The sequence below is a fragment of the Marmota monax genome, unplaced genomic scaffold (assembly GCF_021218885.2).
Source record: "Marmota monax isolate L192 unplaced genomic scaffold, Marmota_monax_Labrador192_F-V1.1 WCK01_AAM20220418_F8-fsc00023, whole genome shotgun sequence".
NCBI lineage: Eukaryota > Metazoa > Chordata > Mammalia > Rodentia > Sciuridae > Marmota > Marmota monax.
This window is the reverse complement of record NW_026692907.1, coordinates 6917884-6934249: the sequence shown is the minus strand read 5'-3', so window position 1 is coordinate 6934249 and position 16366 is coordinate 6917884. Positions and strand designations below refer to the sequence as shown.

Below are 16366 nucleotides of genomic sequence, written 5' to 3'. Positions count from 1 at the left end.
ATTGACTGAGTTCTGGTGTGGGTAGAAGATGGTGACATGTCATGTCAGAAGCGTGCATAGAAGCAAAGTGGTAATATCTATAATGGAAGTAGAGAGAAAGAGAGGACAGGTGAGGTCCCACAATCTCATTCAAGGACACACCCCCAGTGACCTAGGGATCTCCAACTTGTTCCCACCTTCTAAATGTTCCACTACCTCCCAGTAGTGCCACCTGGGGTCCAAGCATTTAATGGTAATGGACTCTTGGGCGTCATTCAGACCTTATCCAAACCATAGTCCCCTTATGTAATTTTCATTAATCTGTAGAATTTGAAGATTGTCACCTTTGCAAGAATGCAAACTAAAGATGTTCACTTAACCCCCTCCTATATATGAGGTTTTGTTATGTCTTTAACAGAATATGTAAGATTATAGTGCTGTAATTATAGGGTTATATAAAAAAGTCTTAATCTTTTATTGGAAATAATTTTTTGCATGTTTTATTATTTGATTACAGACATGAATTATGTAAATTGAAAATTTTAAACGTAGGGATAAGTAATGTCTTGATCTCCTTTCTCTATAGCCAGGAATGGTGGCACATGCCATTAATCCCAGTGCCTTGAGAGGCTGAGGCAGGAGAAGGAGGTCAGTCTCAGCAACTTACCAAGGCCCTAAGCAACTCAGGGAGATTATGTCTCTAAATAAAATATAATAAAGGGCTGGGGATGTGACTCAGAGGTTAAGTGCCCGTGAGTTCAATTCCTAGTACCAAAGAAACAACAACAACAACAAAAATAACCAGTCAACCCCAAAAAAAACCTCAAAACAAAACAAAACAAAACAAAACTTGCTCTCCCTAGAAAGCTAATGCAGTCTTTAGTTTCCTCCTGTCCTTGCGTTTCTGATCTAAGGAGGCTCTTTGAGTAAATAAGATGATGTATAGCTGTTACCCCACCTAGAGAAAGGCTAATCCTATTGTAGCTATGATTCTGATTGAGCAAAATGTTTTTACATTTTTACATACACGTAAATAGATGTATAAAGGAATAGGCATTCAGTGTGTTTTTGTTGTAGCAGGTGACTTTTTTTTCCTTTACTTTTACTTAAATTGGTTTTGTTTCTCTCCTGAATGGATACTTCTTGCTTGACTACTATTTTAATCACCTGTAGTAACTGAGTTCCTGAATTTAACATTAGAAGTAAAAGTGTAGTTTTAATAAAAATGAGTGTAAACAATGCCACTTCACATATTAAGTTCAAGTTTTATTTGATCCTTTGTTAAGTTTCCAGTAGTTATTATTATTGAAATTACTATTACTTGAACCTCTCATAATGAGTTTTATAGTTTAATTTTATAAATCAAGATATTACTCATTTACAAACCAGAAATCATTATTTGAATATTAAGTAAGTAAAATTAAGTGAATTTTCAGACTGCATACATTGAGATTCCTAAATAAGGAGTGATAGATATGCTATATCAAGACCTTTCTAATTTTAATGTAGTACGGTCTGTCAGATTTTCCCTTTATATTGTGTGTTCTTTGTTCTTGATAAGAAACCTTGTTGATCTCAATAAATTGTGCCTGCTTAATTTCCAAGAAACTTCTTTATTATCTTTTTCATACCATATAAGAGGCTAAGATAATTTTTTTCTATATGGATAGCTAGTAGAGTTGGCACCATTTATTGATGAGTCATCTTTTCTTCACCACACTTCAGTATCTTTTTGTTTTAAAGGTGGTGGTATATCTGGGGGTCTATCTTCTGGACTCCTTATTCTCTCCCATACCACATCATTACTATGTTTTTGTAATAAATGTTGACATCTGATAGCTTTTGTCCTCCAGTGTTTTGCAAGATGGATTCGGCTATTCTTGGACCTTTGCATTTTCATTTGAATTTTAGAATCAGCTTTAAATTATACAACTGTTTACAAAGCATGCCTAGAATTTTTATTAGAATTGCATTGCATTTATACATCAATTTGGGGACGACTGCGTCCTGTGCAGGCAATGGGAATGGGATTCCCCTCTGTGGAATGGGTTGCCTGAGAAATAAAAGCTAAGAAAAATAGAACTACGACAAAAACCTCAAGACACAGAAAATATTTTCAAAAAGTTGGGGTGTGATGGGCAAGCTAACCAGACAGATCAAGCTTCTAGACTAAAAGGCAAAATGGAGCCCACGTCTGCTTTATTTATATTGGGGGGCATCAAAGGCCTTCCATAGAATGTTCTTCTCCAAAAAATGTTGAAGGTGAGCTGCCCAATTCCCAATGGGTTGTGCCCATCTCTAGAGAGACTGTGAGAGATTTTCCTAGCTGAACAAAGATAAAGGTCATGTGCCTTGGGCAATCTATTGCATGGGAGAGCCAGGGATAGTACCTAAGGTTAAACCTGAAATCTCCCTGACTACATGCTAAGATCCTCATGTATTTTTTACAGGTGGTGCCCTGTTGTCTACCATATTGATTTTCTCATCCATGAATATGATATATTTATCTATTTATTTAGATGTTTTTAAATTTTTCTCAGTAATGTTTTGAAGAGTTTTTGTATGTAGGACTCAGACATATTTGGTTAGATTTATTGTTAAATGTGTGATGTTATGATAGATAGTGTCATTTTAAAAATAAATTGCTTACAGATAGAACTATCATTTATTTATATAGCTAACTTGGTATTCAGCAATCTATTTCTTACTTTCCAGTCTGTATACTTTTTTCCTGCCTTATTGTAATAGCAAGAAACTTCAGATGATAGGCAACTTTGCTTCTTCTGGATCTTAGAATATTTTGCCATTAATTATGATGTGTGTTATAAGCTTTTTATAGAGACTTTTTATCAGATGAAAATTTCTCTTTTAATATTTTAAGTGATTTTTAAAAATTATAAATATTATATTTTATCAAATGTATTTGCTACATTTACTGAGAGGATTATGTGATTTTTCTCCTAATCTGTTAGTGAGGCAAATTACATTGATTTTATTTTAAAGTAGTCAAACTTTTACTTGTAGAAATAAACTGGATTTTGTCATTTACATTACTCTTTAATATGTTGCTTGAATTAGTTTGCTGACGTATATTTTGAATGTTTATGTTTATTGGAGATGGTAGCCTGGAATTTGCTTTTCTTATAATGTTTTTCTCAGTTTTTGGTATCAAGGTTATACTGACGTAATAAAGTGAGTTGGGAAGTGAACTTAATTTTCTATTCTCTGGAAGACAAGAATTGTAAGAAATGTAATGAAATGAAAGCCGTGTAATGTTAATCTTTCTATAAGAGTAGCATTATTTATTTTTTAAATGTTTGGATAATTCATAGGTAAAGCCACTTGGTTCTACAGATCTCTTTGTGGGATTGTTTTTAATTATGGGCTTAGTCTCATTAATAGATGTAGAAGTATTCAGTTTTCTATTGCTTGTGTCAGTTTCTGTTGCTTGTTTCTCTAGGAATTTGTTTAAATTTTCAACAATATTGGTATAAAATTATTTTAATATATTATTCCTATATTTTTAATGTCTAAAGGATACCTGTATTTTACATATTAAATTTTAAATATCCTCCTGGTTCCTAATATTGGTGATCTGTGCCCTATCTTTTTTTTCTAGATTTTATCACTTTCATTAATCTTTTCAAAAACCATCTTTTGATTTTATGTAATTTCTTTATTATATGTTTGTTTTCTATTATATCAGTTACTTTTCCTATCTTTATTAATTTTTTTCAGGTTTCATATGCTGTTCTTTTCCATTGTTTCTTAAAGGGATACTTATTGATTTTTTAAATTCTGTTTTGCTTTTAACACACATGCTCTTTAAGTTACAGTGGGGTTACATCTTTATTAACCTGTCAGAAGTTGAAAAATATGCTGTGGTTTGGAAGTGTCCCCCAGAGGCCCAGGTATTAGAGACTTGGTCCCCAGCCCATGGTGCTATTGGGAGGTGGGCCTATTGAGAAAAAGTTAGATCACTGGGAGCATGCCCTTGAGGGAAATATTGGGTCTCTGGCTCCTTCCTCTTTTGCTTTCTTTGCCATGAGGTGAATAGACCTCTTCTTCCATATGCTCCTCCCATGATGTATTGTGTCTCCACAGGCCCAAAGCTACAGGGCCAAGTGACCATGGCCGAAACCTCTGAAACTGTATGCCAAAATCAGTCTTTCCTCCTTTTAAGTTGATTATGTTAGGTATTTTGTCATAGTGACAGAAAATTGACTAACAGCTCATTACACCTAACTTTTTAACCATCATAGCTTAGTAGTTCAGTGCCTTTTACCATATTTGTGACTTATCTTTGTGGTCATGTGTCTGGCTGGGAGCTGTGACTCTGCTGCTGCCCAGGCTCATTAGAGTACCCTATATATATATTGCTAGCCCAGGAAAAGATCAAAATTTGAAGTGTGATTTCTCCTGAATGCCTATCACTTTAACAATATCCTCTAGTCAAAAAAACTCAAGTTAAACCATTGTAAGTTGAGGACTATGTATATATTTAAGGATATCCTTTAGGAGAACCTTTGCTTGCCACATTGCAGGAATTAATATGCATTTTTTTCTTTAGTTTAAAATATATTCTTGTTTTCATTGTGGTTTTCTTTTTGACTCTTGGATTATTTAGAGGTTTATTGCTTAATTTTTAATCATTTCATGATTCTATGGTTACCTTTTGTTTTTGATTTCTAAATTAATTACACTGATTAGAGAATATACTGAATGATTAATGTTATTGTTTGTATATGAGGTGTCCCCCCAGAACTCCTGTGTTGATGCAGGAATGTTCAGAGATAAAATGACTGGGATTGTGAGAGCTATAACCTAATCTGTCAATGTTAGTTTGAACAGACTAGCTTGCTAACTGTAGGCAGATGGGCATGGCTGGGGGTGGGCATCTTCCCTGTGACCCTTTCCCCCACAACTCTCTGCTTCCTGACCTGAACAGCTTTCCTCTGCTGGGCCCTTCTTACCTTGATCTCAGAGAAATGGCATCGACTGTCTATGGATTGAGGACTTTGAAACTGTGGACTCCAAATAAACTTTTCTTTTTCCGAGTTGTTTTTGTGGGGTCTTTTGATCATAGCCTGGCAAAACTGACCAAAACAGAATCATTTTTGGGTCTTGCTTTGTGATTCAGCATGTGATCAAGATTGTTAAAATGGTGTGCACTTGAAAGTTGACTCTGCTATGTGAATGCAGGGTTCTACAGATGCTAGTTTTCTCAATGTTGTTAATTTTGTTGTTTTAGGTCTTCTTGGTGAATTTTTTCCTCACATATCAGGGAAAAATTCTGAATGATTAATGTTATGATTTGTATATGAGATTAGTTAGTCTTTCATTATCATTAAAGATTTTTCTTTTTCTCTTTTTAATTGTATCAATTTTTGCTTTATGTATCTTTTAGCTATTTTAACCATCCACATTTAGAATCTTACATCTTTCTGGTGGATTGATCTTTTTATCAGTGTACAATGCCTTTTGTCTCTAGCAGTGCTTTTTGACTACTATTCACCTTTTTCTTTATAAGTATTGTTATTCCACATTATTATTATTTTTTTGGTTAGTGCTTGAACGGCATCTTTTTCTTCCTTATTATTTTCAAACTTTCTATGTTCTTAACGTGTGTATCTCTTATAAGCAGAAATCCTGTTCTTGAGAGGCGCTAAGTAACTCAATGAGATCCTGTCTCTAAATAAAATACAAAATAGGGCTGGGGATGTGGCTCAGTGATCGAGTGCTCCTGAGTTCAATCCCTGGTACTCCCCCCTGCCAAAAAGAAGAAATCCTGTTCTTTAATCTTTACCTTTCATCTGTTAGTTTAACTTGCATTTCTTATTGACTAATGGTGTTAGTGTAAGCACATTTTCATGTGCACATTGGGCATCATTCATGTATTTTTCTTTGTGACCTGTCCAGGTATTTTGCCCTTTTCTGGGGCAGGGGGACAGAGTACTGGGGATTGAACTCAGGGGCACTTGACCACCAAGCCACATCTCTAGCCCTGTTTTCTATTTTATGTAGAGACAGGGTGTCACTGAGTTGCTTAGCGCCTTGCTTTTGCCAAGGCTGGCTTTGAACTTGTGATTCTCCTGCATTAGCCTCCGAACCTCTTGGATTACAGATGTGTGCCACTGTGCCTGGCTACTTTGCCCATTTTAAATTGAATTGTTTGTCTTCTTATTCTTGAGTTATAAAAAGTTTTTATATACTTGCTAGGTAGAAATCCTTTGTCAGATGTGTGTATTTTATCATTTTTTTTTATTTTATGGCTTGTTCTTTTTGTTGTTTGAATGGATTTGGAGAATATTTAAAATTTTATGAAGCCCAATTTTCCACTTTGGATGTAATTATTATTCTTTGTTTCATTTTCTTCAGATGGATATTTTAGCTTTTTAGACACTGAGACCAAAAGACCTGACAAGAACAATTAGAGGAGGAGAAGATTATTTGGGGGCTCATGGCTTCAGAGATCATGGTCCATAGATGGTTCGCTCCATCGCTCTGGGTTTGAAGTGAGGTAGAACACCAGGGTGGAAGATTGTGGAAGAGGAAAGCAGCTCAGGTCTTGAAAGCAGGAAGCAGAGAGAGGGGCTAAGCCTAGCTCACAAAATATATACCTCAAAGGCATATCCACCTAATAACCCACCTCCTCCAGTTACACCCTTCCTGACTACAGTTACCTCTCAATTAATTCCTGTTAGGGGGATTAATGCACTGATTAGGTTAAAACTCTCATAATCCAATCATTCCCCCTGTGAACTTTCTTGCATTGTCTCATGTGAACATTTGGGAGATACCTAATATCTAAACTCTAACAGTGAGAGCTAAGATCTTTGATTTTAGACTTTCTTGTTCTTTACCAAAGACGGTTAAAGCTATAAATTTCCCATTCTCCATTATTTTAGGTGAATTTGAAACATTGATATATTGTTATATTTATTATCATTTTAAGTAAAGATGTTTTCTAATTTTTTTGTTATTTCTTTTATCCCTGAGTTGTTCAGAAATGATTCTTTTTTTTTTTTTTTGTGAGAGAGAGGGAGAGAGAGAGAGAGAGAGAGAGAGAGAATTTTAATCTTTATTTTTTAGTATTCGGTGGACACAACATCTTCGTTTGTATGTGGTGCTGAGGATCGAACCGGGGCCACACGCATGCCAGGCGAGCGCTCTACCGCTTGAGCCACATCCCCAGCCCCAGAAATGATTCATTTAATATCCAGATATTTGTGGTTTGTTTAAATGTTCTATTGTTGTTTATTTCTAATTTAATTCCTTTGTGGCCCGTAAACATGTTCTATAAGATCTTAATCTCTTAAAGATCCAGAAACTTGATTTGTGGTGCAACATTTGGTTTGTTATGGTGAACAGTCTATCATTTGGAGAAAAAAAAAAGTGTTCTACCATAGTTGAGTGTGTTTTTTCAAAAAATACAAGTTAGTTTATGCTGATTTACACTGTCATTCAGATTTATATCCTTCTGATTTTTTTCTACAAGTCTGCTTTTTTGAGAGAGGAGTTTCAGAATCTTCAACTATAATTTAGATTTGTCTATTTTCCCTTTCAGTTCTCTTGCTTTTTGCTTCGTGTAATTTGAAGCTCTGTATTAGGTGCATATGCATTTGGGATTATTTTACCTTCTTGATTTGATTAATCATTACAAAATATTTCTTTTTGTTTGTAATAATACTTCTTGACCTGAAGTCTATTTTATTTGACACTAATATAGCCTCTTTAGCTTTCTTATGAATTACTTCACTTGGTATATCTTTTTCTACTAATTTATTTTCTAGCTATTTGAGTTTTCACATTTAAAATATGCCTCTTCATGATACTCATCATTCGGTACAAGGGCATGGCCAGTGTGGTCCCTGTGGCCACAGTAACATACACTGATTGTGTAGCCTGTTGTTACATGTTACAGGGTGTTTAGGGTGGTTCAGAAAGTAGAAGGCAGAAGAGAAGAGGGGAAACCTCAGAATAATTAGGAAAGAGGACATGTTATATAAAACCTGAAATTAATTGGAAAAAGTTTCTAATTAATAAATTGATCTAATTTCAGAAAAAAAATAAAATAAAATATGCCTCTTCTTTGCCTTTAAGTTGAAGTGATAGTCCATTTATATTTATTTAAATATTTTTGAGTGTGGTTGTATTTAGGTCTGCCAATTTGTTGTTTTTTGTTTGTCTTATCTTTTTTTGTTTGTTTCTCTGTTGCTTCTTTTTTGCCTTTTTTTGATTCAGTCAATATATTTTTATCTCATACCATTGACTTTCTAGGTATAGGTTTTTGCATTGTTTTTAAATTGATCCTTTTAAGATAATGGTAGTCATATTTAACTTATTCAAATCTACTTGAGGTTAATATTGAATAATTTCTAAGAAAAAACAGAAGTCTTACCATGATGTTTGGCAGTCATCATGCATTTAGGCAAAGATAAAGTCCAATCTTCATGATTTCTGAGGGTTTCTTCTTAAATTGTAACATGCTGCTGGCCTGAGTTTTTTTTTTTCCACAAAAACTACAAACCATATCACTTTAGCTTTTTGTTGCTCAAACTCAATTATTTGATGAATGCATTGATTTCGGGGGGGTGGGGGGGAAGGCTGCAGACCCATAGATCTGGTCTCCAGCATTGCTCTTTTAAAAGTAGATGTCTGTCTATTCTCTGCCAACTTTTCAGTAGTCCCCCAGAATCCCACCCTTGCATTTCCCCTTCTTCTTGTTAGATAATTTGGGCAGAGCTGACAGAGTTTCTCAGGCCTTTTGTTCTCACTGTAAGAATTTCCTCTTTCAGATTTCAAACTGCTTTTTTATCCTTGAGCTTTGTTCTCTGGCACTGTAGCTGGTGAGCTGTTGTTTTTCACTACTATTTTCTGCAGCTTTGTCTGTGGAAGCTGGACAATATCCTTAGGCCTGAAAACCGTGAGCTTTTGTCTTACTTATTCTAAAAAAAGTTCAATATTTAATTCTCTCTCTTTTTCGGGGGAGGGGCAATACCAGCTATTGAACTCAGGGGTGCTTGACCACTGAGCCACATCCCCAGCCCTATAATGTATTTTATTTAGAGACAGGGTCTCACTGAGTTGCTTAGTGCCTCCTTGTTGCTGAGGCTGGATTTGATCCTCCTGCTTCCCTCTCCCAGCGGCTGGGGTTTCAGGCATGTGCCACTGTGCCTGGTTTAATTCTCTTTTGACTTGTTTATTTTTGTTTACTGGCCAGTGTCATTAAATATCTGTTATTTTTGATCAAGTTTTTTATAATTTTTATCTGCTGTAGTGTTCACACAACCTTTTTCTGTCCTTACTGGAAGCTTCACATTCTTTGAAAGAATATTTTTATAGGGCATAATATTTTAAACTGACAGTTATTTTCTTTTAGCATGTTAATGATGACATTCTAGCATTTTCTAAGTTTATTGTTTCTTTTGAGACATTGTGTTGTGGGATTCACACACAAAGAGACAAGGCATGGGGTGTTCAATAGAAAGCAGTATTTATTTTGTGCCAACACAGACTTGGTGGATTTTCATCCAAAGATGGAGCGCAGAGAGGCTTTGACTTATACAGCCCCTACTAATTCCCCTCCCCCCGACCTAATTACATATTAGCTCCTTCATCTCCCTTATATGGGTATTCTATACTTTAAAATCATAAGGAAGTTAGGACAGAGCTGTGCCTGCCACTGGGGAAAGGGAGCTTGTCAGGGTCATGCATGTGCCCTGAGTGTCAGCAGAGTTGCACATGCGTGCTGTGTGCTACCTCGCCTTTTTTTTTTTTTTTTTTTTTTGGTCTGGGAAATGCATGGGTGCATGGTTACTGAAGGTGCCATGTTGTCCTTCAGAGTCCCACATGCTTGCACAGATGCTAGCCAGGCTACACTGCCTTTGAAGAGGGTTCCTACCACATCAGCTATCAGTCTTTCCATTGTTCTTTGGAAGGCAATGCATCTTTTTTCCATGGCTGCTAAAATTTTCTGTTTGTCTTTGCTTTTCTGTAGTTTGAGTGTGATATGTCTACTTGTATTTTCTTTTTATTTATTGTGTCTGCTGTGGTTACATATTTTTCATTAGTCTGGGAAACTCTCAGCCATTATCTTTTAATGTATTATACTTGCTTTATTCTCTTCTCTCCTTCTGGTATCAGGATTACAGATAATGTTAAACTGTCATGTGTCTCTTTAATTCTTTTTAATTTTTTTATTTTCTACACATGTTTGTGTTTTAGGATGCATGTTTTTCACCGTAATGCAGTTCACTAATCTTATTTTCAACTGTGTCCATTCTGTGTTAAACTCATCTTTAAGTTTTAAATTTCAGTTACTATGTCTTTCCATTCTAGAATTTCTATTTGATTCCCTCTTATAAATCTTAATTCCTTGGTGAAATTCTCCATCTTGTAATATGTTTCTTCATATTTTCTCCAATATGTTAATCATAATATTTTAAAATGTCACTATTAATTCTAATGTCTGGATTATATCTGAGTTTGTTTCTGTTATCTGTTTTGCCTTTGGTCTTTTTTTCTTGAAATGGTTGCTTATTTTTGATTGAATGCTGAATATTTCATATAGATAGATATTTTAGCTCTAGTTGACATTTTATTTGATTAGAGCAACTCCCTGTATTTGATGACAGAGTAAAGCAGGTTATTTCACTCAATCAGGAGCCTGCCTACTGTCTTTGTCGGGTACACCAGATTCCTAAGGGTACTGTCCTCTAGGCAGGCATCCTGAAAGTCTGGAGTGTGCATTGTCTTCCTCCTCTTTAGTGGTCCTCAGCTTCATTTTTTTTTTTTTCTTTTCCTCATAGCAGCAAGGTACTGTTAGAATTGTTGAAATCTTTACTCAGTATTTTGGCTTTCTTTTTTTTTTTTTGTACTAGGGATGGAACTCAGGGGTACTTTACTACTGAGCTACAGTCCCAGACCTTTTTAATTTTTTATTTTGAGACAGGGTCTTGGAAAGTTTCTGAGGGTCTTGTTATGCTGGGTTTCTGTTCTCGAGACTAAAAGGCTCAGGGGTCACTCCAGTTAAACTGGGCTAACTGGGCTGCACGAAATAACCACACAAGAGACACAAATACCTTTTTCTTTGGGGTCGCTGTGACGGCTCCTCTGACCTTAAGGGTCCGCAGAAAGAGAGAGCAAGAGCATGCACTGACCCCTTTTATTGAGGGAAGCTATTCAAATGAGGCAAAGGGTCAGGTTTCAGGGGGCTGAGTATCTTCATGATGTCCACTGTCAGCAGGTTGACTGACACCTGGGTAGGCCATACCCAAGGGCACAGTAAAAGAAGGGGACATACACAAGGCACTTCCATGGAAGATTCTATCCTAAACAGGGCAAGGGGTTATATTACAAAGAAACAGGTGAGCGTAGCTTCACCCATGGGGCTGTAGTAAGACATACCCATGCACGAGACAGCAACCCTCGCACCCAAGAAGGATGGGGAAAGCTTTGCCACATTTCTGCGACTGAGCGCCTCAGCACCCAGCCGGGGAGTGTAACCCAGTCACGTGTAAGGTTGGTCTCCCACATTGTTAGGTTGCCCAGTCTGGCCTCAAACTTGTGATCCTCCTTCCTCAGCCTCCCCAGTCGCTGGGATTACAGGTGTGTGCTACCACACACAGATTAGCTGCTTCCTGTTTAACTTTAGCTGTTGCACTTGGGTGGCTTAAGAATGGCAGATACCTCTGCAAACTAGAATCAAGTGTAGTATCAGTGTTCCCCTTGCCTTTAGAAGCTCGACTTCTCAAATTTGGCAGCCTTGATGAGTCTGATTCTGAAGTTTTTGGTTCTTTAGACCCACCAGGCAGCCAAACACTTTCCTTTGCCACCTCTTTCTGCTTGAAGTTTTCAGCCTCTTGCTCTTCATTGCTTAAAATTCCTCAGGTTCTCTGAGGGGGAAGAATGATATATAGAAAGGGAATTTCACCTCATTGAGCTCCCCTTTCAGGGATTTTTCTTCCTCCAGCCTTGGCTGACTTGTTAACTCTCCAAACTTTTGAACAAGATTTTCTTATTTTGTCCAGATTTTCTAATTGTTTATGGCAGAAACATTGGTCTGTTGCAAGCTGCTTTTTCAGGACTAGAAGAAGTAGTTCCTTAATTAGTAATTTTAATAATTACCTAATATTCCATAATAGAAATGATACATTTGTTTATCTGCTATTAAAATTTTGGATTATTTCCAGGATATATTCTTTTTGTGATTGTTCTATAAAAAAATAGAAATATTTATATTTCTTTAAATCCCATGGACTTTTATACTTGTAGGAAGGGTAACGACAAGATTGCTAAAATTTTCATTTTCATATTTAGCACATACTCCCAAGTATTCTCAAACGTTAATGGCAGATTTCATCAACATGTGAGAAAGCCCTTTTTCTCATACCCACATCAGTACTTTTTCAGTCTTTTTAACTTTTTGTCAATTTGGACGAAAAAGGATGTCTGGCTCCTTTTTTAAAAAATGTTTTCAGTGCTGGCAATGGAACTCAGTGCTTTGTGCATTCTAGGCAAGTGCTGTACCACTGACCTACTTCACCAATTCTTTTTATTTTATTTTGAGGTAGAATCTTTTTAAACTGTACAGGCTGGTCTCAAACTTGAGATCCTCCTGTCTCAGTCTACCGAGTAGCTGAGATTATAGATTATAGGCCTGTGCCACCAATTTGACTCATTACTTTTTAAATTTGTATTTTCTTACCTCATGGTAAATTGAACATTGCCTCTCTTCTGTTGACTTTTATTTTCTCTTTTGCAGATTATCTTTTTTTTTTTTTTTTTTTTTGGCTGGGTAGATTTAAAAACATAGATATTACAGGCTCTATACTTGGAAATTCTGAATTAGTAGGTAGATGACAAAGTTCTGATCTGAAAATATTTAAGAACAGACAGTGATTCTGATACCCTGGTAAATTTAGACATTTCTGCTTTAAATAATCAAATTCCAATTTTGTGTTTTGGGGAGACTTGGTTAATTTTTTTAAATTGAAGAATAAAATTAGAGAAATTAGTGGAGATTACCGATATTTCTTTGATTATTTGTAACATACAAACCACTTTTTAAAAAGAGTACTTGGATAGATAAAAGTCTGATCCCATTTTCTAAAGTGCACTAAATATTGTTGTGTTTTGTAGTACGTGACTTTTTTTTGCCAGTTGTGATAATATGGACTACTAAGCTCAAATGAGAAAGAAATATTGCTACAGATGTTAAGTCATAAATATGTAGCAATGCAGATAATGTCTTTGCTGTGGAAAACTTATGTTATAAAAATGACATCCCTGAAATATAAGTTTTTATTTCCTGTCAAAAAAGAAAAACAGTGTAAAATCTCAAATATTTTATTTATATTGCCATTTATTTTTTGATAGCACCTTTTTGGATAATAGCACCATTATCTGCCATTTAGTACTTATTATATGCCACTATTATGCTTAGTGTTTTATATATATTGCATAATCTGATCTGTCAAATAGTAATTCTGTGAAGTGGTTATTGTTATGACTATCCTCTCCATTTTACAGATGAAGCTGCTGAAGCCCATGTAGTTTGTCACTTTCTTGCTCTCAAGTACAAATGGTAAAGCTGTGATTTCAATCCAAGTTTGTATGATTCTAAGGTCTATGCCTCTGTCTATCAGTTTTGTTTTTCCAATCAGTTTTTCTACTTCTGTGTTGTATTCCATGCTTACATCCTTTTTCCTCACTCAACTTCTTAGTAGCTTTGAAACTATTAACCACCTTCCCTTTTAAATGCATGTATATATTTGTGTGTATATCCATCATTTCAATATAGTGTAGAAAGATAAATATTATGAACTCATAATGGAAAATATTATCCTTCTCTGCCCCACTTTACATAATCATCTTTAATTCTTTTAGCTATTTCTGTGTAATATGTTTATTTTGAAATTTTTTTCATTTATTAAGTTTAGATATTATCTGTTGACTTCTCATTATGGAAGACTCAGTGTTTATTATCTGACTAATGATTTTATGTGCTTATTTGTCCATGTGTATTTCTCTTTGATTAAATATCTGCTCAATACTTTTACCATACTCTAATTGGATTGGTTTTTTTTTTTTTTTTTTTTTTTTTTTTACTACTAACTTTAGAATATTCTTTATAATTTCTGGATATAGTCATTTGTTGGCTATGTGATTTGAAAATAGTCTTTCTTTGTCTGTGGTCTGTCTGCTTTTTCTTAGCAGGGTTCTTTGCTGTGCTATTGCTTTTTTTTTTTTTTTTTTTTTTGGTGCATTTGAAGAATAAACATTTCATTTTAATGAAGTCCAGTTTGAATTACCTGGATAGAACCTCTATACCAATTTCTGGGGCCCTGTTTCCTTTTGGTACTTTATTACACAAATTTCAGCCACTTCTGGAACCCTCAGCTCCTGTCCCCTAACTCCTCTCACTGAGACTTGCCATGCTCTACTTGGCTTCTGCCTTCCTGTGCTGTGGTTAGGAAACTAATCCCAGGCAGAGATCAGGGGCACATTTTGGGATCACCTTGAGAGTTTTTCTTCAGTCTGGGATCACAGTTCTGTCCTACCTAATACATTTGCCTTATTTATTTTGTCTAGCTTTATAGATATTAAAAATGAGAACACCAGTCTAGGACTAGTTATTCTCTAATGATTAAAACTATACAATAAAGTCCTTAACTTTTGATGCATAATTATCTGTCCATATTTTATAAGGTGCTAGGAGATTTATCAGAAGCTCTGTTTGCATAGGTTGGGTTAGTGAACTTCACTGTAAGATGAAGCATGGTCAGTGAGCTCTTTCTTTGAGAACCTTTACATGGAATATAGATAGGCCTTTTCTCTCTCCTTATTTCAGTGTGTTTTCAGATGAATTTTGTAAAATTGGTTGTCAGTGTTTGGGGCTTGAGAGGGCAGAAGGAAGTAGTGTTTCCCATTCATTTTATTAATCCTCTATTAGAAAGAGATATTCTCTTAAGTATTTGATTTTGTTGACTGTGCATATCTTAGCTTTTTCGTTGCTACGACCATAAAGACATGACAAAAACACTTTTAAGGAGGAAAAGTTTATTTGGGACTTACAGTTTCGGAGGTCTCAGTCCATAGAAAGCCAGTTCCATTACTCAGGGCTCCAGATGAGACTGATCATCATGGCAGAAGAGTGTGGCAGAAGGAAGTGGCTCACATGATGAACAGAAGGCAGAGATAGAGACTCCACTTGCCAGATACAAAATACATACCCCAAAGGCGTGCCTCCAAAGACTCACCTCCTGCATCCACACCCTACCTGCCTTCAGCCACCACTCAGTTAATCCCATCATGGGATTAATGCATTGATTGGGTTAACATTCTCATGACCCAATCATTTCTCCTGTAAACCTTTTTGCATTGTCTCACACTTGAGCTGTTGGGGGATACTTCACATCCACACACTGTAATATTGCATATTTGTTTGTTATTGTAACAAATTTTGAGAGTTTACAGTCATTTGCAGAAATTAAATTTTTTATTCCTTATTTTGAAAAAATTTTGATTTGTTATGACAAAGTGGAGCATGACAACAGAATGCATTACAATTCATATTACATATATAGAGCACAATTTTTCATATCTCTGGTTGTATACTAGAAATTAATTTCTTTAAAAAATTTCACAATTTAATTATTTATTCTTATTTTTGAGTATCTTTTTTAAGTTTTGAAAAGAAAACTAATTTTTTTTTTAAATGGATCTAAACTGGGAGCATCCTTTTAGGAGGGCATTATGTGTGATTGCTTTTTATTGTTACAGTAATTAGAGAGGTATGAGGAGATTACTGTGTTTAATGGGGATTAGGAATGATAAATATCCTAAAGTCTTCACAGGACAAATTGTCTGGTGCTTGGAGCCTATCTTGTCCCTTTGGGAAACACTGCCTGCAGGTTTAACTAACATGAAATAACTGTGCCAATAGCACCATCTAGTGAGGGAATTAGGTACCATGCTGAATCTACTTTCCTCACAGAAATGAGAAAATTAAAAATTCTCAACTATGTAAAATAATAAATTATAGACTCAGATTTTTGAAGCAGGAAGGAAATTTAGAGCTAGTATAATTCACCTTCCTCTTTTACTGGTAAGGAAACTTACCAAAGAGGTGAAGTGATTTATCTAATAACATGCTTAGTAGCAAGATCCCTGGCACTTGTTTTCCAGGTTAGTATTTTGAGCCTTAATTACAGAGCACTATCTTTGTGTTTTATTTGGATTACTATCTTAGGTTCTTGAAAAGTTATTCATTTAAGAAGAAAAAGTAGTAAATTAGAACATCTCATTTAATAGGTGTGTTATAAAGTAACTTTTATATGCATACATTATGCCTAATATCTTTTTTGCATTTAATTTTATCACC

General features: G+C 35.3%; 1 protein-coding gene across 5 annotated transcripts in view; it reads left to right on the top strand.

Moving 5' to 3' along the window:
• Nucleotides 1-16366, top strand: part of Oma1 (OMA1 zinc metallopeptidase) — a 62859-nt gene that overhangs the window by 21628 nt on the left and 24865 nt on the right. The window lies entirely within an intron of this gene.